This window comes from Myotis lucifugus, unplaced genomic scaffold (genome assembly GCF_000147115.1).
Source record: "Myotis lucifugus unplaced genomic scaffold, Myoluc2.0 scaffold_35, whole genome shotgun sequence".
NCBI lineage: Eukaryota > Metazoa > Chordata > Mammalia > Chiroptera > Vespertilionidae > Myotis > Myotis lucifugus.
Window position 1 is genome coordinate 7,053,465 of NW_005871083.1, and position 23,513 is coordinate 7,076,977.

At 42.3% G+C, this 23,513-nt stretch overlaps 1 protein-coding gene across 1 annotated transcript in view; it reads right to left on the reverse strand.

Moving 5' to 3' along the window:
* The window catches only part of VAT1L (vesicle amine transport 1 like), a 140,894-nt gene that overhangs the window by 91,580 nt on the left and 25,801 nt on the right, over positions 1-23,513 (reverse strand). The gene's annotated exons all lie outside the window — the stretch shown is intronic.

The following is a 23,513-nucleotide window of genomic DNA, read 5'->3' on the forward strand; positions in this document are numbered from 1 at the left end:
AGGGCTCTCAACCATTATGGGGCACTGCCATTTCCAGGCTGGCTGCCTTCCACGCAGTGCATCCGCATAAATTTCCTGGATGACTATGTTTGCATAGTGGGATGCCGGATTCCCTTTTCCAGCCAAATTACGATTTGTCCCCACAGTATGTATAAATGCATCTATTTCAACCAAAAACATATTAGGTAAGGTGATCACACAATTAATTGTCTACATCAGGGTACTCTTTGAGAGTGAAGGGGGATGCTATTGTTAATTTTGCTCGTTCAACAGGCATAAACTGGAAGAGCCCTGGACAAATAGGGTCATCCCACCTTTTAGGGTGTGGCCATCCTAATATTAAGGAAAGGAACTAATACGGTGGCCAGGAGAGTAAAGCAAAAATGTAGGCTTTGTGGGACTTGAATTTTGACTCCTGGATCCACCACTCATCACTTGAATGACATGGTCCAATTGTTCTGAACTGAGAGCCTTATCTTGAAAGGTGGGATAATATTGCCTACCTAATAGGATTGTCAAATAGACACACCTGGAGAAGGGTCTGCACAGGACTGTCCAAAAAGTGGGGGCTTAGGAAGTATAAGCTCACTTTCTACTGCCGTCTTTGCCCATCTACTATATCTCCTGAGCCCTAAACGCTGGGATTTGTGAGACCAACCTGCAACAGTGCCCAGCGGATGCAACTGCCCTTACTTGGAAGCATGGTGTTCACCACTCAGCGGTCTGCCTTTCCTGCCTTTTTCTGAGTGTCCCTGTCCATTGAAGGCGCCTCCTTACCAGGCCTCTGGACAGGAGCCTGGCCTTGGTTTCAGCACCTGTCTGATGTGACCAACAACTTCACTGGAAGCACCCGCCCTGGGCAGGAAACTCAAGCTCTCAAATCACTGCTGGCCCCTGCCAGCCCTCAGAGATCAGACATTGGGGCTCTTTCTGCAGCTTCAAACCCCAGGGCTGAGGCTCTGAACTGAGCGGTGCAGAACCCTTCCCAGCTGGAGGGCGGCATCGAAAGCTTCCGGATGAGAGTGCCTTTAAAATTCAGTCCTCTAGGAAAGGAGGGTGCAGAGCAGGTCTCTAGATGGGCGTTCCCACGGGGATGTTCAGAGCTAGCCACTGACCTTTTCCCCATATCCGCTTTCTTTGAAGAGAAGTTCATTTCCCAAGGAATGTTAACATTCAGTTAACTGACTTCCTTTGTAAATGCAATATGTGCAAAATTATTGCACTCTTAATATTGTTTATCAAGCCGTCTCCCTTCCTGAAACAGTGATGTCACCAGGTCCAATGCTCTGTGGTTAGTATCTCTGTATCTGGAGTCCCCCCCCCCCCATCCCCAGGCAGGTGTTCATAAAATGTGGGAATGAGTGAATGAAAATCTCTTCACATTTTTTTTCCTTCTTTGACACATCTCAGGCCACACCCTATTCCTTTCATGGTATCCTTTTCACTGTCCTGCAAATAAAAAATGTGTTTATTGTCCCATTCAGTAAAACTGTACGTGCCCCACACAGAAATCATTGTGTTCTGTGCACATGCACTGTGCTAGGTTACAGGAATACTAAATGGTGGGCTCTGGACACGAAGGGCCTGTGGAGTACAACTAACTACACTTACTAGCCATCTGGAATTGAGTAGGACACGTGAGTGAGCCTTCAGAACATTAGTATTCGCACACGTGTGTGGCAATGGTGCCCTCCTCAAGGTGGGCGGAAGGAGTGAAGGATGAGACCTCAGAAATGATTGGACATCCTGCCTGGCACCAGCTAATACTATGGTTAAGGACTTCAATTCCTCTCTGTCTCCCCAACAAGATCTCCAGCCAGTCAATCACACATGTGAGACAGGAAGGGAGAAACACAGGAGCACTGAGAACATAGATTTGCAGACTCCAAAGACCTCCACGTGCTCTTGGGTCACCCACTCCATCTCCTTCCTGATGGAGGAAGCCTGACTCAGCTCCCTCCTGTATACTTCCAGGAGAAAAACTAATGACGTGAACATGGTGAACTAATTGGCTCCCAAGGTAGCCCATTCTATTTGGGGCCAATGCTAATGGTTTCAGAGGTTCTATTTATAATGTGCTATGAGTAGCCTCTCTGTAGGTTTTGTCCATAGGAGACATGGCACACACAAAAATAGACATGTGTGTCTCATACCCCTTAGTATTCCTCCCACATCCTGACTCTTCTTTTCTCCAGCCTGACCAATGGTCAGTCCATTCAATCTCTTCTCTTTGATGAATGAAACTACGGACAACGGCCTGTAGGGTAAAAATCCTCTTAAATGTGGCACAGTGGGACCCTCTCCCTCCACCTGAACATTAGCAGTTCTAGATATTTCAGTGTTCTCAGCCTACTTTTATATAACAGAATTTTGGTTAGCACACCTATATGAATCAAAATGTCAAAATAATGCTAAAAAATAGGGAAGACGAGGTTGCTATTCACAACCATAGCATAGCAATTATCTTTACAATCTGTAAAGGCAGCGCCAGTCATCCTACTGTTCCCTTGGTTTTGTCACTTGGCTTTAGAACTGCTTAGTGGTCTGATCAGGCTCTCTACATGTACGCATGAGACAAGTTTCCCGCAGGCCCAGTAAATAGGCAATCTTCCTGAGGCAACAGCTTCGAACTAAGCTGCTTCTTTTACTCACAGCAAGTTGTATCACATGCTACACTGCATTTTAAAGCTCTCATATGGCCACACTCTGGTGGACAGGCATATACGTGTCCTCCATTGTAGCAAAAGTGAGGTATATACATGGGTCAATTATTGCCAAGGCCCTGAGGTGCATTGCTGACACAGTATTGGGGCAACACAATTCCAGGACCACATGCTTAGAGGTAAGAAGCATGGGGGACAGAGGGAGAGGTAGATGGTTTGGCTTCTGTCTCCTTTCCTCTCCCCATATACCCACTGCTTTTGGCCATTAAATATTTATAGGTCACAACCAACACAAGAGTTAAAGGTAAACCACTCACAGTTCCATTGTTTCCTCTCTGCTTCCTCATTCACAAAAACTCTTGGCAAGACTAAAGCCATTACTTCCCAAAGCACAGCACAGACTCTGAGCATTTTAGTAAGCTCTCCTGATAGACGAGAGAATGAAGTGCCACATTCTGCAATGGAAGGATCTGTTCTGATCACTTACTAAGTCTTTTTTAAAAAGTATTATGAAGACAACATATGTTCATGCCAATTGTAAAGAAAATTTTGAAAATATAGAAAACTAGCCGAAGCCGGTTTGGCTCAGTGGATAGAGCATCGGCCTGTGGACTGAAAGGTCCCATTGTGTTCCAGTAGTTTTCAACTTGGAAAAATATATCAATATTTGGTTGGGGATGTGCAGGAGGCAGCTGATTGATGTTTCTCTTTCATCGATGTTTCTAACTCTCTATCTCTCTCCCTTCCTCTCTGTAAAAAATCAATAAAATATATTTTAAAAAATATATAGAAAACTATAAAAATGTCATATGTCATATTTCAGAAGTAAGTACTCTACATAATTTGGCTTATTGTGTTCCAGTAGTTTTTCAACTTGGAAAAATATATCAATATTTGGTTGTCCACAGAAGTGGGATCACACTGAATATGCCATGTGTAACCTGATTAATTTTTTTAAAAACTTATATTGTGAGCATTTTTGTGAGTCATGAAAATTCTTTAACGTCATAATTTTGAATGGCTGGGACATATTCTATTGTGTGGATTTACCATAATTCCATTTTTACCAATCCTGTTTCATTGGAAATTAGAATGCCATATCTCTATAAGCCATATTTCAGTAAAAATCTTGGTACATAGATCTTTGTAAGTTTCAGAAGGCAGAGCCTAAATCAGTTTTACCTGCAGTATATTTTGTGTCTACCACATGGTGAGACAAAGTGTAGATGCTCAATGTTTGATTACAGACTGACTGCCTGTTTGATTCTTTCTTTAAAAGATATTGCCAGTGTCCAGCGATGTGGGTCAGTGGTTGAGCATCAACCTATGAACCAGGAGGTCACGGTTCGATTCCCAGTCAGGATGTATGCCTGGGTTGCTCAATCCGCAGTGTGGGCTGTGGAGGAGGCAACTAATGATTCTCTCTCATCATGGATGTCTGTCTCTCTCTCTCTCTCTCTCTCTCTCTCTCCTTTTCTCTCTGAAATCAATAAAAATATATTTAAAAATATATTTCTGGTAGATAGGGTTGCATCTTGTATTTTATATGGCAACCTCACTAGTATGAAACAACAAAGTCAAACAGCTAAGCACAGTTCTAACAAGAAGATTTGGGAGGTAAAGCAGGAATTCCAGACTCTGGTTCACAGAGTGATGAAGTAGAGTCTGCTGAGAGCCGTTTCTGCTTTGAAGAATAATTTTTGTATTGGGAAATCAAGCATGGTCACTGGCTTAATGGCTTACAAGCTATTTTAAGTAATGAAATTGGCTACATGTCGTTCACATTTTGATGATAACATACTCGCTTATTAATTCCACATACTTAATAAATGTATCCACCTCTGTGTAATTAAGAACATCATTATCATTACATAGATGCTGTCTGCCTGGAACAGGTAAAGCTCATCTATTTAATTTGATCAAACAGTTGCCAAGCACCCACTCCATCCTGGACCCTGCACTGTGTACTAGAAGCACAGACATGTCTAAGACCTACTCTGACCTCAAAAAGATCCATCCAGACAGGAAGACCTGTGCAGGACAGGTACAGCATGCTGGTGCCTGTCTGGCATAAGGAGGTAGTTAATACATATCTATAGGATGGGTGGATGGGTGCATGGAGTCTGGGAAGGCAATATCAGTAAGACAATGTTGAGGATGTAGAAATGGGAGAGCAGGGAAGGCTTCCAAGAGCAGGTGATATTTAAATGATAGGAATTTTCCAGGTAGAGAAATAAGGAGAGCCAGCAAGGGCTGTCAGGTTGAAAATTGTGTGGTTGCAAGAGGAAGATGAATAGACAGGCATGGCTGGAGATAAAAACGTTGGTGGGGAGGAGATGATGGGGAGAGATGCTTGAGTTAATCTTTGGCTGATCATAAATGACTTGTTCAGAGGGTTTGGGTTTCCCCAAAAGCAGACCCTAAGATGAAAATTTGTGTGTACATCGTTTATTTGAGAATGGTCCCCAGGAAGTGAGATGAAGAAATGGGGTAGGCAGAAAGCCTATAAAATGGCTTACCCAGAGGACAGCTGGAGCTCATGTCTAGTGGGGCCAGTCTGAGAGGCCATGTAGAACACACCTCGTAATTCTCCCACCTGGGGGAGGAGGCTCAGGTATTCATCCCCCAGCTCCCATCGCTCATTTGTTGAGGGATGTTCTTGAAGGCCTTGACTCCCAGAAACTTCGGCCTGTCCTCAGCAAGGGCCAAGTTGCAGAAAACAACCTCAGGCCGAGAGCTGCAGGAATCTGCTGGCTGAACTGGGACTGTCTGCACTGACCTCAGGGATGGGGGCTTGGTGGGTGTCCAGGTGTCTGCCACAAAGCCTAGTAGGTAACAGGCTAGATCTCAGCAGCCAACTCTGTGATTAGACAAGAATAATAATTCTCTTTCAATGGCTTAATACCATCAGTACTTCCTTCCTGGGGTGTTTGCTGTTCCTGAAGCCTGCAATGTGCGTCTTTCTTGCTTTTCAAATAATTACCTCCTTGTCTCTGCTTAAATGTCACCCACTCAGTGAGGTCATCTTTGATGATTCAATATGCAGTGTGTCTTTCTCCCTGTTTATTCTCTGTGATAGCATCTCGGAAAAAAATATATATATATATCCTTGATTCTTTATAAAATATGCACGTTCATATTTATAAACTATTCACATATACACAGTGCATTATATATATTTGCTTGATATTTACTTGGCTATGTGCCTATCTCCCTTACTTGTCACTGCATTCTAGACACCTAGCATGATGCCTGCACATAGTAATTGCTCAATAAAGGCCTGTCTGGTGACTAATAGAGTCGACCACTTGCCTCATGGACTTTCTGGCTGAGGAAGGCTGGTCTCCATTGTCCCCCTCTTCATTACCCCAGTCTTCAAGGTCCTAGCACCTCTCCATGCTGCAGAGTTGTGTGCTGGGGAAGAACCCTGAGCAGCTGGGAGTAAGACTGGCCTCTGCTTAGCCCTGGGAAGGGGAGTCCAGGTCTTGGCATTGAACACACAGCCATATTCCCATCATGGGGATGGGCTCTAGACAATAGGACTCCTTTTAGTCGCTTTTCTTGAAGCTTAAAATATTTGCCCTCCTTAATGCATTTCTGACTGGATGCATCTCCTAATCGCCTCAAATCCAGGTTTTCAGACTCACTAGGGTAATTAATGCCCTGGAAGGTTTAGAAATTTTTGTGAAAGAACTCTGGGGGGCCCTGGGAAGTAAGAATTGCCAGATAAAATCCATACCTGCTGAATCTGGCAAGCCTACAGGGATTGGCCCTCTGCTGGGGCTCTGGAGAGAGGGGAGTAAGTGCCCACCTTCAAAGCTGAGTGCATAGCCACCACCTTGCCCTGCTCCACAAGCTTCACTCCCGTCCTCCCACTGCCCACCTGGCTCCTCAGAGGCCAACATGACCCTATATGCCATGGAGAAAGACAGCTTGTAGCAAGGTCATTCTGATGCTCCAAAAATAGGCAAGTAGGCAGAAAAAATGAGCAGATGGGTAGACCTGGACCTGCTGTCTTCTTCCTCGTTTCCTGACCTACCTTAGTAGTTTACAACACAGGCTTTGAGAGAGACTCATCCCAGTGTGAATTCCACCTCCATCTTCTTTGCCAATCATGTGGCCTTGGTTATCTGACTTCAGCAAACCTCAATTTCCTAAATCTCAAAATAGTTTGATACCTTATAGGGTTCTTGTGAGCATAAGTAATATAATAAGTGCAAGACACTGACAGAATGCTTGTAAAAAATTAGCAAAAAATGCATATACACATTAGGTATAGAATTTGGAAAATTGAAATTTGACGATTTTAATTTTTTTTTAAATTGCTCCTGCATAGTATCTTGGCACTGATCCATCAATCAATACATCCGTCCAGAATTATAAATGAAAGTAATAACTGGGAGCTAGGAGACAGGGAGGGAAGAGTCTTGTGAAGCCAACATTAGAGGTGGGTCAGGGCTCTGGTGGTTTATCCCTGCCTGCCTTTGTCCCTTGTCACCACCTACCTAACACCTGAGCTCCATGCTTTCCTCCAGCTTTTGTGCCATTTTTACTGGCAACTTAGAAAACTCCTATTTATCTTTAACAATTCTGCTGACATATCATCCCTCCCCCATGAAGAATTAATTATTCTTTTCCAGAGTATTCTATTGCTTCAATTAGAGCAGATTTCCACACTCTCCTCCAGAGACCATGGGGTCCGGATGCAAGGACTCTCCTCCAGCCTTGTCTGCCGGGGCCTGGCGCAGAGTCAGCACGGAGTGGACACCCAGATTCATGGCTCTATTTCAGCTGGACCTCCAGTTCATTTGGCCCCAGAAAGAGTTTTCAACGTTTTCCCTTAGAAAAGAGTGACCAGCCTGGTTTTGAAAGTCCTTGGTAGCTCCCCCTGATGGATACAGTTTTGGGCACCACCATGGCTTTCAGAAAAAGTGGGGTCCAGGCTTGTCCTTGCCTTAGTTGAAACTCTTATTTTGACACCACATCCCAACCCCATGCTGAGCTCAGGACAATGGCCCTCCAAGGAACCAGCCTCCAGGAGTTCCAATCACCCAGGAACTCCTTCTGCCTCCCTTTATCCTGTGAAAACAATGGAGCCCCAGGTCTTGAAGGCAGGGAGTCCTGGAGACAGGCCGGCAGGCAGTGTAACGGGACTTTCCTCTCCTGTACAGCTGACTCAGCCTCAGTGTGGCCTAGACATCTATGAGAGAGGACAAGACGCAGCACTTCATCCCTCCACTGCTCCAAGCTGGGTCAGCGGCTCTGACATTTTGCCAGGTGCAATGGGTTGGCAAGGAGGAAGTACAAATGTGCATGCCTGCCCAACATCAGAGTTGTATAAGAGCATTTAGCAATACGCATGAGAAACACATTATGGATGTAGAGGAGGGCCTTTGATTTAATGGTTAAATTTTTTAAAAAAAATTTTTTATTGATTTTAGAGAGGGAGAAATAGAAACATCAATGGTGAGAGATAATCATTGATTGGCTGCCTCTAACATTCCCCATACCAGGGACTGAGCCCACAACCCGGGCATATGCCCTTACTGGGAATCGAACTGTGACCTCCTGGTTCATAGGTTGATGCTCAACCGCTGAGCCAAACTGGCTGGGCTAATGATTAACTTTTAAATCTCTGTAGCTTGCTTCAGGTTTGCGATGAGTTTTTGTGACCCCAAATGAATCTGAAGATGAACAGGAGAAAAAATAGTGTAAAAACAAGCATGTTTGTATAATCTGAATTTTGTCTCCTTAAATCCATGCTGGATAGTCTAATAATATCATTTCCAAGAGAATTAAAAATAGCTAAGTAGGTACTATGTGCCAGACCCTGTGCTGACTACTTGATAGATGTTAAATTAGTTTTCTCATTTTGCAAATGAGAATGAGGGTCAGGGTTTGAGCCCACGTCTGCCACATCCAGAGCCCTAACCATTGCACTCTACTACCAACTGAGTCAACAACCTGGCATGCAAACCTGAATGCCTGCTCCCGGCTGAAGAGCGTGGTCATGAATGCCAGACAGATTTTATGGACACAAAATAAAAAATTAAACCAAGGAGGATAAATAGCAACCTTAGTGTCCAAATACTCCTTAGGGGCTTTCTTGGCATTTTAACTAAAGTGTGTTACTGGCATTTTCTAACTACTAACTCATGCTCCAGCAAAAAGTCAGCCTTTTTACCAGCTGGGGGAGCAGCCAGAGAAGCTGGACATCAGAAAAGCTCATACGTGGATGAGTCCACAGGTTTGGTGTTGAGAGATTTTGAAATAACCATTCATTCCAGTGTGACACAGACAGGTGCCATTTCACAAAGATTTCCCTGCTCACACTCCTCCCCACACATTAACCTGGTTTGCACATCTGCTTTTATTTGCAAACATTAAAATGTGTACAAGATCATTATCCCATTACCTATTACCTCTGAGGTAGGGTATGATTTGGACATACAGGCACCATTTACTGCATGCTCAGTCAGAGTTGGCATTGCATTAAGGATTGTCTCCATTATCTTTTTAACTGCACAACCACCATAGGAGGGCGGTGCTATTATGCCAATTTTACACACAAGGAAATTAAGATGTAGAGAGTTGAAGCAACTTGAAAGATCGGGAGGTCGCTTTGTAAAGTATATGACTGTCTAAACACTATGCTGTACACCTGAAACTAATACAAGATAATATTGAATGTGAACTGTAATTGAAAAATATTTTTTTTAAAGCAACTTGGTTAAGATCAAGTAAATTGTTGAATCTGGAATGCAGATACAGGTTGGTCTGACTTCCAAGACTCTAAACTTCTATGCCATAATAAGCATAAACGAGCATATACAAATACAGAAGATGAAAATGGATATAAAGATATTCCTTAAGTCTGCATTTAATGTGCATTACAAAGTACCATCACACAATGACAGTGGCACCTAATTCCTGGTGAACTTCTGAGTGTCAGGTTCTGTTCCAAGATCTCTGTATTTTTGGCTCTCAAACTTGAACATGCATTGGGGTCTCCTAGTTGGATTGTTAAAACAGATTGTTAGCTCCACCTCAGAGTTTCAGATTCCAAAGTAGGTCTAGGACAGGGGTGGGCAAACTTTTTGTGAGTGCGTGCCAAAACCAGCAAAATCTCTGACTCAAAATTCTTCTGTGTGCCAACCCTAATTTTTTGAGAACATGTTATGCCTACTTGATATCTCTTAAGGTGTATGTATGTGAAGAACCTTGAAGAAATAATAAAATTCATTCGAGCGACAAAAACACAGTATATAATGATGAAAAATACATTTATTTTTTAATGTATACATGTACACTGATAGTCCGACAGAAAACTTTATGACTCCGTTTGATATTATCAGTGGGACTTTTGCTGCTGCATCACTGATGACAGATTTTACATCAGGTTTATATTTCGTGACCTTCAGAGATATGCACGAGCTACTACTTTCATCTGTCAGGCTACTCCTATTACGAGACTTAACAAAATTCATCACTGAGAACAAAGATTCACAAGCGTATGTGGATGAAACCAAAACACTGGTCAGATCTAGGAAGGCAGGGAGAGTTAAGGCAGAGGCATAGAAATTGCTCTTCCCCTCTCTCATCAATCCATGTCTATAGTCTTTAAGATAACTTGTTATGTAAAATTATTTATTTATCTAAGATGCACCTACACTGACTTTATCTGAAAATTTAAAAAGTCGACATTAAGAAAAAAATTGTAAATGGAAGATTATAAGAGAGGGTTTCGCGTGCCAGCAAAAGTTACTGGTGTGCCATGTTTGGCACGCGTGCCAGGGGTTGCCCACCCATGGTCTAGGATGAGGACAAAGAACATGCATTTCTAATAAGTTCTAGGTGATGCTGATGGCCCAGGCGCCACACTTTGGAAACCACTGCTCTATATGAATTAACTCACTGAACACTCATATTAACATTTTAATCCTCATTATAAAGATGAGGAAACTGGTGAGCTGAGAGATTAAGTAATTTGCCCAAATAAAGAGAAATACACCTTTAATTGTTTATTTGAGCTTCTCCTCTTTAAGCTGAGCCAAAAATAACTTTGCTTCTTACTCCATCAAATCCCACCATAGGGGGCTAACACCTAGGGCCATGTTGTGAAGCTATTTTGGCTAGCACACATTCTGGGTTTATTAATACCAAGAGAAACGCAAATGGTTTAGCTAGAAACAAGTATTCTCCAGCTCCTTTGTCGGCCCACTTATTCAACCCGTTGGCATTTATTAGCCTCTTCTGGTCACTCAGCAGATAGCAGGGAGAATTCTCAGAAAGATGAAAAACTTTCTGAACTAAGTGAGCATAAGGCTGAGGAGCAAGGTCTAAATAAGGGCCATCTTTGGGGAATTCAACCCATGGACCAGGTAGGCAAGCAGCCTTACTTGGACTATAGATATGATTCTGGATAATCAACATGGCCATCACAATAATTGTTGTAGGCCAGGACCCCTGGAAAAGGGCTCTGAATGGAGATTGCACCAGGGAGTACTCTCGGGAATAGCATCTGCAAAGGAGTAAGGGAAGGAAGATTGGACGGAGAGAGACACTGAGCTGTGATGGTTGCAAGAGATGCTTTAGCCAGTTCCACAAAGAGCTCCAAAGTTGTCTCCATTGAGGAAGGGAACTGGGCTTTTGCAGTCCTCCATCCAGCAAGGATTAGATGCGGCTGCCCCTTGAGTGAGGCAGCTCTCTTCCCGTGGAGAGGAATACAGTGGTGAGTCATCAGTAGCTAACTGTACTGGCAGCTAGGGGAAATGAGTGCCTGAGTCCTGAAGGGTGTTCCGGATGGCACATGGCAGCACCCACTACAATTATATTAGACAGCATTTATTGAGACTTATTATGTGCAAGCCTTGTTTAGATGTTTTACACATATTGATTCATTCCAGACTCCCAGTACTATGAACTAAGTCAGCGGTTCTCAACCTGTGGGTCGTGACCCCTTTGGCGGTTGAACGACCCTTTCACAGGGGTCGCCTAAGACCATCCTGCATATCAGATATTTACATGACGATTCATAACAGTAGCAACATTATAGTTATGAAGTAGCAACGAAAATAATTTTATGGTTGGGTCACAACATGAGGAACTGTATTTAAAGGACCAGAAGGTTGAGAACCACTGAACTAAGTATAATAACTATATTAAACATGAGGAAATTAAAGCACAACTAAGTAATGTCATAGAAATCAGGATTCAAATCCAGGAAATTTCCAAAGACTGAATGCTTAACAACTGTTATTAACTATTTCTCTGACTCTCTAAAAATCTAAACAGGGATCACAGTGGTGCAAAGGGTTATGGGGGTGGGGTGTGTTAATGAGAAAGTAATAGATAAGGAAGTTTTCATCTAGGACAAGCATGTCAAACTCACAGGCCCCGGGTAGCATGCAGCCCACAACAAATATTTTTGCGGCCCAGCCAATAAAATGGCATGTAAGCAATGTTTTAATACAAATTTCGTAACTTAATTTTTACAATATCCTGTTATACATAATTATTAATAATGAACTACAATGTTTGCTAATGACTAATTACTATAACTGTGTTGCATTCATTTCCCTTATGTGCCTTATGTGCAGGCGCACCATTTCTCTCCACTAATACTAGCAGTGAATATTTTAGCAGCCGATTGCCACATCATTAGTCTTGTACTGACTTGTTTGGTGTGCGCAACAGGAAATATTTTTCTTTCAGAGAACAAGAAAAATGGGTTTATTTGCGTGACACTTATTAATTTGTGCAGTTATTCAGTGTCTGGTAAGTTAATGTTAAAGAAAAAATATTAATTTTTATTAAAATGTTCTATTATGTCAACGATTACTCACTTATTTCAGCCCTTTGTATTCAGCATGTCTCTATTGAAATAAACCTACGTTTCTATGAAAATTGAAGCTTTTGTTTTTTTGCAGCCCACATAAACTTAAACCTTGTTTATTTGGCCCATGAAAGCCTTTGAGTTTGACATGCTTGATCTAGGAGGTAGGCTGACAATATCACAAGGGATACTGTTGAGTGTTTCATGGTGAAGCTGTAGGATGGACACAATCAGAGTGAGCAGTGGCCAGCCTGGGGGCTAGGATACCCAGGGTCATAACCATACCCTGGTGGGTGCCCGGGAGAACAGACTAGGCCGCTTCTTGCTATGCATCTCATCTTCTCCCGCTGAACTGATTTTTCATCTTAATTAGGGCAATAATATTCTGAAAAGCAACTGTGGCCTTTCGGGTGTGTGGCTGGGGAAGTTATGGGTCCTCGGGGTCATATAAACTCAGCACGTCCTTGTGCTTAGAGTTCTTGGTGCATGTCCAAGACTGAAACGATGGAGCTAAATTTTCCTTAAAAGTCTAATTATGTCTTATGTGTTTGAAGGAAGTGATGTTTGGAAAGCAGCTTGTTCTCACTAATACATGAGAACAATGAGCAGCTGGCTGTCGGGGAAGATGCACAGAGAGAGCAGAGATTGACTTTATCTGCCCCTTGCTCCAAAGTTTCAACAACCAGCTTCCAGTTGCTTGTTCTATTTGGTGCTCTTTTTATTCTGGCTACAAATGCCAGAGAACTATTGAATAATACTTTCTAATCAGATAATGATGATAACAATAGTAATAATAGCAGCTGACATACGAGTTTACTTTGTGCCAGATAGTATGCTAAACTGATTACATAATCCTCATATAAAAACTATGAGCTGGGTATTATACTGAATTTTACAGATGAAAAAACAAGGCCCAAGGAAATTAAAATACTTGTTCCAACTCTCTCACCTGGAAACCATGATGAAAACTAACTTTGGGTTTCCAGAATCTAGGCCCTTAAGTTCTATGCTGTCTCCATAACTTACCTGCTGCCTTTTTGGCCCCTTCCTTTCTCCTTTCTCTTTCTTCCTTTATTTCCTCTACAAATGTATTTCAAGTAACATCAGTGTGCTGGGCACTAGGCTCAGTGCTCAGGATTCAGGGATCACACCATCCCTGCCTTCATGGACATGGCAGCCTGGGGCTTAATTTCAGCTGGATAGTTAACATCAAGGGCAGCTCCAGGACTGAATCTGATCGACTCTTCAAGAAGTTGGCTGTATCAATGGAAGTTCCTCCCAAGGATTCCTCAGCTCCAGGGAAACCCCTGGTTGTCCTCAGTACTGGGGAAGAAAGCCCACCAACAAAGCCATTGGAGTGGAATCAATTCCAGCTCAGTCTAAATAGAAGCCGGACTTCTTTCAGCATTGCCTACCTGTCAACACCGCCCTGTACTTAAAAACATGGGCTCTGTATTCCAAGAGTTCACATACCAGCTCTTCCTCTTCATCATTGTGTGAACTGGAGCAAGTTACTTAATCCCTTTGTGCCTCAGTTTCCTCCATTGAAATGAGGATACAATAGCATTTACCTCATAGACAGATATGGAAATTACTGGACTCAATCTATTTTAGCTCTTATCCCCTTGTGAACGGATATATTAATTCAACTAATATTGAATCAATGAATTTTGTCTCAGAGGCCAAATTTATCCTTTTTAATGTTTATGATAAAGATTGTTCCTTTGACCCAGTCATGATTGACTCTAAAGGAGTTAAAAGCATCTAGAATAAAAATTAAGTGAGGCTCTTGCAGGCATAGATAGCTTGGAAGAAGTGTTTTTAGATATAGTTTGTCTTCACCTTCACCTGACTTGTGAGAAGTCCACATTTCAGGTGAAAGTCCACTGGTCACCAGCATCGGAGATTCCAGAAGCAGGGAAGTGGGCCTTGGCTTTATGACTTGTCTCTGAAGCATCTCCGACATTTAGGGAGGTGAGGACGTGTTTCTTGGGGTCACCAGTTAGAGAACGAGAGTTTTATCCATTCCAGTGAATCCCCAGACCATGACCCTTCCTGTAAATGTTGAGGTACAATTAATCCTCATCCCTATGATTATTCACAAAGGATAAGATAGAGCCACTTCGTTTTCTTTAAACTTTCGGAGGTTCTGTTTCCTATTATTGCAGGCCCCTGGGACCACAAAGTCTTGCTATAGCGAAGTCCCCCTTATCCAGAGGCAAAGGGTAGGACAAGTGAAAGAAATGACAGCAGTGCAGATGTTTCTGAGGCCACTGCTGTGGTTTAGTGCTAAGGACACTGGATCAGGACTTCCTGGCACTAGATATTTGGGTTCAAATATGACCCCCCCTATTCATTAACACTGCAGCCTTAAAAACAACACTGACCTCTTCATTAACCTGGAAAATTATAACAGCTAAATTTCACTGGGTGTTTATCATATGCTAAGCATGCTCCAAGTTCATAAGTACCGTCAAAGGCTGGCACTAATACCACCCCACTTTACAGATGAGGAAATGAATCTTAGGGTGGAGGTGGGATTAAACCCACGGAGCCTCACTCTAGAGCTCATCATCCGATCTCTTCACTGCCGTGAACTATGTTTGACACAAGCTGGTGTCCATCTTTGTTTCCTTTCTGCTCTGAGATCTCATTTGTGCAACTGCTAGTTGGAGTGCTGAAGGATACAGACTGAGCATAGCTGGACATGGGATGATGGAGGGGATGCTGACTGGGGCAGCCACAGGGGCCGTGAAGAGGGGACCTCATTCAACTAATAATGCAATCAGATATGGTAAAAAAATCTGGGAAGAATATTCAGAATGTGGGATGGCATGAGCAAGGGCACCAAATACTGCTTAATAAATGGAAACTTGCAAGACCACTAGGCATGTTGTTCTTCTTCTGGGATTAATGCAATAACAAGGCTCTCATTAGCTCCGCGGATAACTTTTCTAGAGCATAGAAAAATGGCTTGCAACAGCTTGTTGATTCACAAATGTTTGTTGCATTTATTATGTGCCAGGAAGCAGGCACAAAATGAACATGACCAGTTGCTCTGATGCAGGGACTTACAGGTTGGGGAAGAGAATAAGATGAATAAATCAATAATTAATAACATAATGGTAACAGCTAACAGTTACTTTATGCCTGGTCCTATGTTAAGTGCTTCCTGAGCATAAGCTCATTGAACATGCATAGAAATCCTCTGAGGAATAAATGTATTGTTATTCTTCCCATTATATGAATGAGGAAACTGAGAAGTTGAGTAGCTTGCCGAGGGAGGTGGGCTTTGGACACAGACTGACTTCAGGGCCCTTGACTCCACCATTACCCTTAGGAGAGCAGAGGGTGAAGGAAGGTGCGGCCTGGAGAGGTGGAAAAGCCATATGCCCTGTGTGTGGAGTAAGGGGAATGCTAGCTGCTATAACAAGTAACCCGTGGAATGTCAGTAGTTTAAATAATAGGAGTTTCTTTCCTCTGCTTTCTCACATAAAGTCTAAATGGCAGTGGAGCAGGGACAGGACAAGGGATGGAAGTGTAGTTATTGAGGTTCCTGGGAGGGTGCAGGCTCTGCCATCTTCAACATCTGCCAGGAAACAGAAGAGAGAGAACACAGAGGCTCTCATAAGAAGGGACAGGTCTGGAAGTGATACATATCACATGGCCCTGCCCTCACCCCCTTGGCACAAGCACAGATGCATAGTCCCAGATAGATGGAGGGGCAAGGGTGGGGAAGGGGACTTAAAAATGCAATCCCTGGCTGGGCAGCCACTTACCAGCAGCAAGTCTATCTATAGGAGAGCACAGAGGTTGGTGGGTAGCCATCTCAGCCACCCCCCTCCCATGGAAGGAGAGAGAGAGAGAGAGAGAGAGAGAGAGAGAGAGAGAGAGAGAGAGAGAGAGACACCAAATGATGAGGGCCATTTGTGCCAAGAAGCAAGGAGAACTTTATCTTGACAACAGTGGGGGTCTCTGTTGATTATAAGCAGGGAGTGACCAGAGCAGATTGGTGTGTTTGGAAAACAACTTTGGCTGTGAGTAAAGGGCTGATTTAGACAGGAAATTGCAAGCAGGAGACCAGTTAAATGTATGCAGCAGTAATCTGGATGAGAGATACTGGGGCCAAAAGTAAAACAATGGTTGATGGCACAGGGAGAGGTAGGAAGATATAAGAAATATCCTATTATCTGGAATTAGTTACATGAAAGCCTGCCTGGCCCCCATCTCCAATTCTTATGAACGCCCACCCCCCACCTTCACTCTTGTCCAGTTTACCTGCTTATAAGCCTCAGATTGATGTACAAATGCCACCTCCTTAGGGAAGCCTTCCCTGATTTCATTCCCCACCTCTATCCCAGTTCAGGTTCCTTTATAAGCACTCATATCAGCTTGTATCTCCCTTTATAGCACTTGCAGTTATTCACATGGTCATTTGATTTATATGCCCACCTTTGATTGATCAAGCTTCTCAATAGAAGAAAATCAGTCATATTCTCTTGAATACCTAGTGTATAATTCAATGCCATGAATGGAGTAGACCCTCACTACATATATGTTGAATGAGTGAAAGAATAAAGAAATGATTCATAGGATTTGGAAACTTGTAACATGTTGGAGAAGAGCTAACTACAATTCTTGGGTTGCTAGCTTGGGTAGCTGGATAGCTTGGTGCCTTTCATGATCAAGGATGGTTTTGACTCAACAAAATATTCTCCTGTAGTGATTTTGCTGATGGTCATGTCTTTCTGCTGAAATTGAATGACTAGCCAATATGTCCCAATCCTACGCACTGAGTATTCCTACTCACCCAGGCTCTCCCAGTTTAATGTTAAGACAATATATGGTTAATCAGTCATTCAGGGAGGGCCATCTGTTCGCAGGCCCATAGATGAGGTCGGGAAGCCTCACGGTGCCCACTCTGTAGATTCCGCTCCTCCTTCTGTGGTTGCTCCTTTGAAGTGATTTGAATGACACTGGGTGATGCCCCATCCATAATGAATAGAATTTAATAATTGAGCAGTAGCTACTTAACTCTGTCTGAAAATTAAGTTCTGATTTCCTTTCTAAGATCTGTGGCCCAGATCAGGCTGGTGCTCTCTCTGATCAGATGAGATGAGGAAAAGGTAAAAGGACTCTAAAAACTGGAAAATAGCAAATGTCACAGATAGGTGCAAATAACCACTTAGTAACAGTAATGTTACTCTCCAAAAATGGAGCACATCACCAATCAAGATGCTCAAAGTCATAGTAGCTTGTGAAATGGAACTGGCAGCAAAACCCTCCTCTTGAAATTCTTAACATGAGCCCCACTTGGTTGCTTATTTTGTTACTTTTCCTTTAAGAGATTATAAACCCTTTCAACCATTTGAATAGAAGCATTACCCTCTCAGACTGTCTGGTTGTGCTATCGTCAGAGGAAAACAGTGTCTTCAAAGATGCGTAGACACTTGGGCAATTTCCTTGAGAAAATAACATGCTCTGGATGAAATTATATTCCTATACTATATTAAAGTTTCCTTCAGAATTATAACATTTGTCATGTTCTGTTTGCAAATTCTCCATCCCAGACTTTGACTTTGATAAAAATCAGACAGAAATCTTGGTGACATTAGAACTGCACACATACTATTAAGTCAATTTAGGAAACTTTATTCTAATTAGGTTTAATCTTCTTGTCACCTCTTCAACATCAAGTTAGAAAACATGTGCCCAGGCCAATATTTTGGCTCTTTGAAATGTCTCTAGTTACTCAGACATTTCTTGTAGCAAAAAAAAATTTTTTTCTGATATATCTCCCCGGGCAAAGGAAATAAAAGGAAAAAAATCAACAAATGGGACTACATCAAACTAAAAAATTTTTGCACCACAAAGGAAACTATCGACAAAATGAAAAGACAGTCCACTGAATGGGAGAACATATTCGCCAATGATACATTTGATAAAAGGTTAAGATCCAAAACTTATAAAGAACTCAACACCAAACAAACAAACAGACACCAATCAAATTTAAAAATGGGCAAAGGACCTGAATAGACACTTCTCCAAAGAGGACATGCAGATGATCAATAGACATATAAAGAGATGCTCAACCTCACTAATCATCAGAGAAATGCAAATTAAAACCACAATGAAATATCACCTCACACCTGTCAGAATGGCTACCATCAATAAATCAACAAACAACAGGTGTTGGTGAGGAGGTGGAGAAAGGGAACCCTCCTGCCCTGTTGGTGGGAATGAAGATTGGTGCAGCTACTGTGGAAAGCAGTATGGAGCTTCCTCAAAAAATAAAAAATGGAACTGCTTTATGATCCTGCAATTCCACTTCTGGAAATATATCCAAAGAAACCCAAAACACTGATTTGAAAGAATATATGCACCCCTATGTTCATTGCAGCCCTACTTATAATAGTCAAGATTTGGAAGCAGCCCAAGTACCCATCAGTACATCTATATATATAAAAACCTAAGTGACCAGCCCACCAGCCACTAGCTATGATGCGCACTGACCACCAGGGAGCAGACGCTCAATGCAGGAGCTGCCGAGCACAGCAACTTTGCATAGTGCCGTCTCACACTCTGGGACCCCTCGGGGGATGTCAGACTGCCGGTTTCGCCCAATCCCCGCAGGCCTCTAGTGAGTAGATAAAAGAGCTGTGGTACATTTACACAATGCAGTACTATGCAGCTGTAAAAAAGAAGGAAATCTTACCTTCAGGACAGCATGGATGGACCTAGGAGATACTATGCTAAGTGAAATAAGCCAGCCAGAGAAAGACAAATACCATATGATTTCACTTATAAAATAAACTAGCAAACATAGATACAGAGAACAGACTGACAGCTGGGGGCTGGGTAAAATAGATAAAGGGATTAAGCAAAAAACAACAACTCATAGATACAGATAACAGTAGGATAATTACCAGAGGGAAAGGGGGTTGGGGGCAGGTAGAAGAGGGTAAACAGGAGACAAACGGTAACGAAAGATTAGACTTTGGGTGGTGAACACACAGTACAATATACAGATGATGTATTATAGAACTGTACACTTGAAACCTATTTAATTTTATTAACCAACGTAACCCCTACAAGTTCAATTAAGAAAAAAAATGAAAATCCTCATCCACAGTATAAAATTAAATTAAATTAAATCTATAGTTAGCACTGGGTAGAAGTTGAGCACATATTTGTTAAATGCATGAATAAATGAAGGGATGAATGACTTGGGTTCTCCCACCATCTTAGGTTATAAAATGGAAAGAGAATTAGTTTTGGGAATCAGCCAGATTAGGGTATGAATCCTAGTTCTGCTACTTGCTTTTGTTCAGGCCTCTGTGGGCTCTCCACAGTGAAATGGAAGGCAGCCCAGAGAAATATCTGCATTAATTTCCTATTGCTATTATAATAAATTACCACAATTTGAGTGGCTCAAACCACCCCCCCCCCCCTCCACACACACAGATTCATTATAGTACAGCTCTGGAGACCAGAAGTCCAAAATGGGCCTCACTAGGCTAAAATAAGGTGTTAGCAGGGCTGTGTTCCTTCTGAAAGCTCCAGAGGGAGAATCCATTTCCTTGTCTCTTCCAGCGTCTGAAGGCTGCCACATACCTTGGCTCATGGTGTTTTCTCCATCGTCAAAGCTAGCAGTGTAGCATCTTTAAACCTCTTTATGACCCTCCTCCCTCCCTCTCCCATCTTTAAGGATCCTTGTGATTACATTGGGCTCATCTGGATAATCCAGAATAATCTCTCCTTCTCAAGGTCCTTACCTTAATCACATCTGCAAAATTCCTTTTGGCGTGTAAGGTATCATGTTCACAGGTGCCAGGGATTAGACATGGATGTCTATGAGGGGAATGAGGGGTATTATCCTGCCTGTCACAGTAACCATGCAGCCAGTGGCTGCACTTATCAGATTGGTCCAACAGCGATGGGAAGCATCTCCATTCCCCTCCAGGTAACACAGATAATACATTAAAAGTGCTCCCAGGGCCCAGCTGGTGTGGCTCAGTGGTTGAGCATTGACCTATGAACCAGGAGGTTATGGTTGGATTCCCAGTGAGGGCACATGCCTGGGTTGTGGACTTGATACTTAGGGCGGGGTGTGCAAGAGGCAGCTGATCAATGATTCTCATCATTGATGTTTCTATCTCTCTCCCTCTCCCTTCCTCTCTGAAATCAATAATATATATATATATATTTTTAAAAGTGCTCCCAGGGAGCATCCTCCACCACAAGAGCAGTGACTGGTTGGAAGGAATCTATTTCTACCTAAGGGTGACTCACTGGTCTTCCCACCGTTGCACAGTGGAAAGGTCTTGGTTCTCCCTAGGCTTCCTTAGATTTTGTAAGACAGGGTCAACTCCACCACCACTTGTTTGAGTGTTCATATATATAAATGTGCACTTGGCCAGAAGTCATTCCTTTAATGGTAACCTTGAACTCAGTGATTCACATCACCCATCAAATCTTGCACGGGGAGAAACACTATTCAAGGAGACCCACTCACTTGAGATGGGCAGTCCAACCACACCTTTAAACTGACCTAAGATCAAGACAGACTACTTCCTTTTGGCCCCAGGATATCTGCTTTCTTTCACTATATTTTGCTTTACTTTGGTGCTGTTGGACTATACTAGAGATACACCTTAGAAAAAAAGAATCAAGGAAATAATGGCATTTACTGTAACAGTTTGTTGAGGATGTTCATCATATTTCTGCATACATTTCTTATGAAAAACCACCGAGAATTATTCCCCAGTTATCAAAACCCGGTACTAGTTATAATTCTCTGTAATAACTGGTTTATTTCCACCAAGTGGACACTATTGAATACATACTATGTATTCACATCGCTGGTCATTTTCCCCTATTTGCACACAGTATTAGGAAGCTAAGTACCAAGACTACTGTCCATCTTCAGCAAAACATTTTAAACTTTTTCCAAAAAATATAAATTACCTTTCTCTCTAGAACAGCAGTTCTCAACCTGTGGGTCGCGACCCCTTTGGGGGTTGAATGACCCTTTCACAGGGGTCGCCTAAGACCATCGGAAAACACATATATAATTACATATAGTTTTTGTGATTAATCACTATGCTTTAATTATGTTCAATTTATAACAATGAAATTGGGGTCACCACAACATGAGGAACTGTATTAAAGGGTCGCGGCATTAGGAAGGTTGAGAACCACTGCAGGACATCATAGCCCGCATTATGTGTGACAACTTATTTTCCTACCCTTATTGTCCTTTTCCCCAGTTGCTTCATCTGTTTCACATTTTAGTTCTTATTATATTGTAATGTCTGTAAAGCCCAGAATATGGCATAGTAAAAACCTTTATTTGCAGGATTTTTTTCTCTTTTGTGAGACACATGCTCCTGACACATGCCTCTTTGTTCCAGGAATGTGGACATTTAAATGAAAAATATAAAAACACAAAAGGAAACATCATCAGTGCTCATGTTTAGAAACTGACTCTCAGGAGAACTGGGTTTAGCCTCATCGCAAAGACTGGCGCTTATGTTGATAATATAAAAACAAGTCGCCAACGCTTTGTATGCTGAGCACACTGAGATCATAAATGCCAGGATTCTAAATGGCTTGCTTGCTGTTTGCACACTAGCTGGCACTGAAATCTATTTCTTTTATAAGGGATGTTTAGCTTTTATTATATCTTTATTCATGGTCAAAAGCCATTAGCAAATTTGCTAAAGTGATTGAAGATATTCCTCTTAAGGCATTCCTCAAGTGTCATCTCTTTGCCTTCCTGTTTTTTTGTATGTGAACTTATCTTCTCAGAAAGGAAAAATGTTTTATACATTGTAGGGTTTTGGTAATGGTAGAAACTCAATATTTTAAAAAATCAATGTTAGCATGACCTCCAGTGAAAATATCTCCAAGTTAGACCCAAGCATAAGAGTTCACATCTCTGAGTTCATCAAACTACAGAATCTCCAACAGAGAACCTCTCAAATCCTATCAGCCGTGGGCAAACTACGGCCCGCGGGCCGGATCCAGCCCGTTTGAAATGAATAAAACTGAAAAAAAAAAGACCGTACCCTTTTATGTAATGATGTTTACTTTGAATTTATATTAGTTCATACAAACACTCCATCCATGCTTTTGTTCCGGCCCTCCGGTCCAGTTTAAGAACCCATTGTGGCCCTCGAGTCAAAAAGTTTGCCCACCCCTGTACTAGATAGTATATCAGGACCTTCTCTTATTAATCTCTCACCCATAGAGTCCAGAACATAGTATGTATCCAACAAATACTTGTTGAATTAATGAGTAATACCTCTCACTCTCAGAAAGACTGGAGTTCTACTCCAACCACAGTAAACCATGAAGGGAACATAGGGCTTATCATGTGGCAGGCGTGCAGTATGTACTGAGTGGCTGTCACTGAGACACATCCAAGCCACGAAAGAAATTTCTGTCATCCCTGAACTCCAGAGCAGCAATTATTTTCCCCCTTGTCAAAGACATGCCTGACAGATGACATTCTCATGTGCAACTACTCTCATGGGTGTACTTACTAGTAGGTTTATGTGAGATTCCTATTGTGCTAGTACTATCTCAGTCTCCCTCTCTCCCACTCAAGAAAATACATCAGAACACAAATGAATAAGGATGTCATTAATATGGGAACAATCCTGAATTCATGGCAACGTATTGAAAGAATAAGTCATCCACCATTTTGGCATTTCAAATAATAGTAGTGCAGGACCGTGAGGCATCTCACAGTGATTGACAGAAACAGCTCATCATCATACCAAGACTGAGAGTGCTGCTTACAGAAACCATCTCTGAGACCCACTGAGTCCTAACATGCCATCTTGGGTACCTTCCCAAACTCCAGAGAAACCATCTCTGAGGCTCACCCTGTCCACAACACAATCAATCATCTATGCGATCTCTTCCATCCATGTGAGCTTCACCAGAGATCATCCTTACTCCTGGAAATAGCTCACCTAGGAATCTCACTGTCACTTGGGTGTCATTCC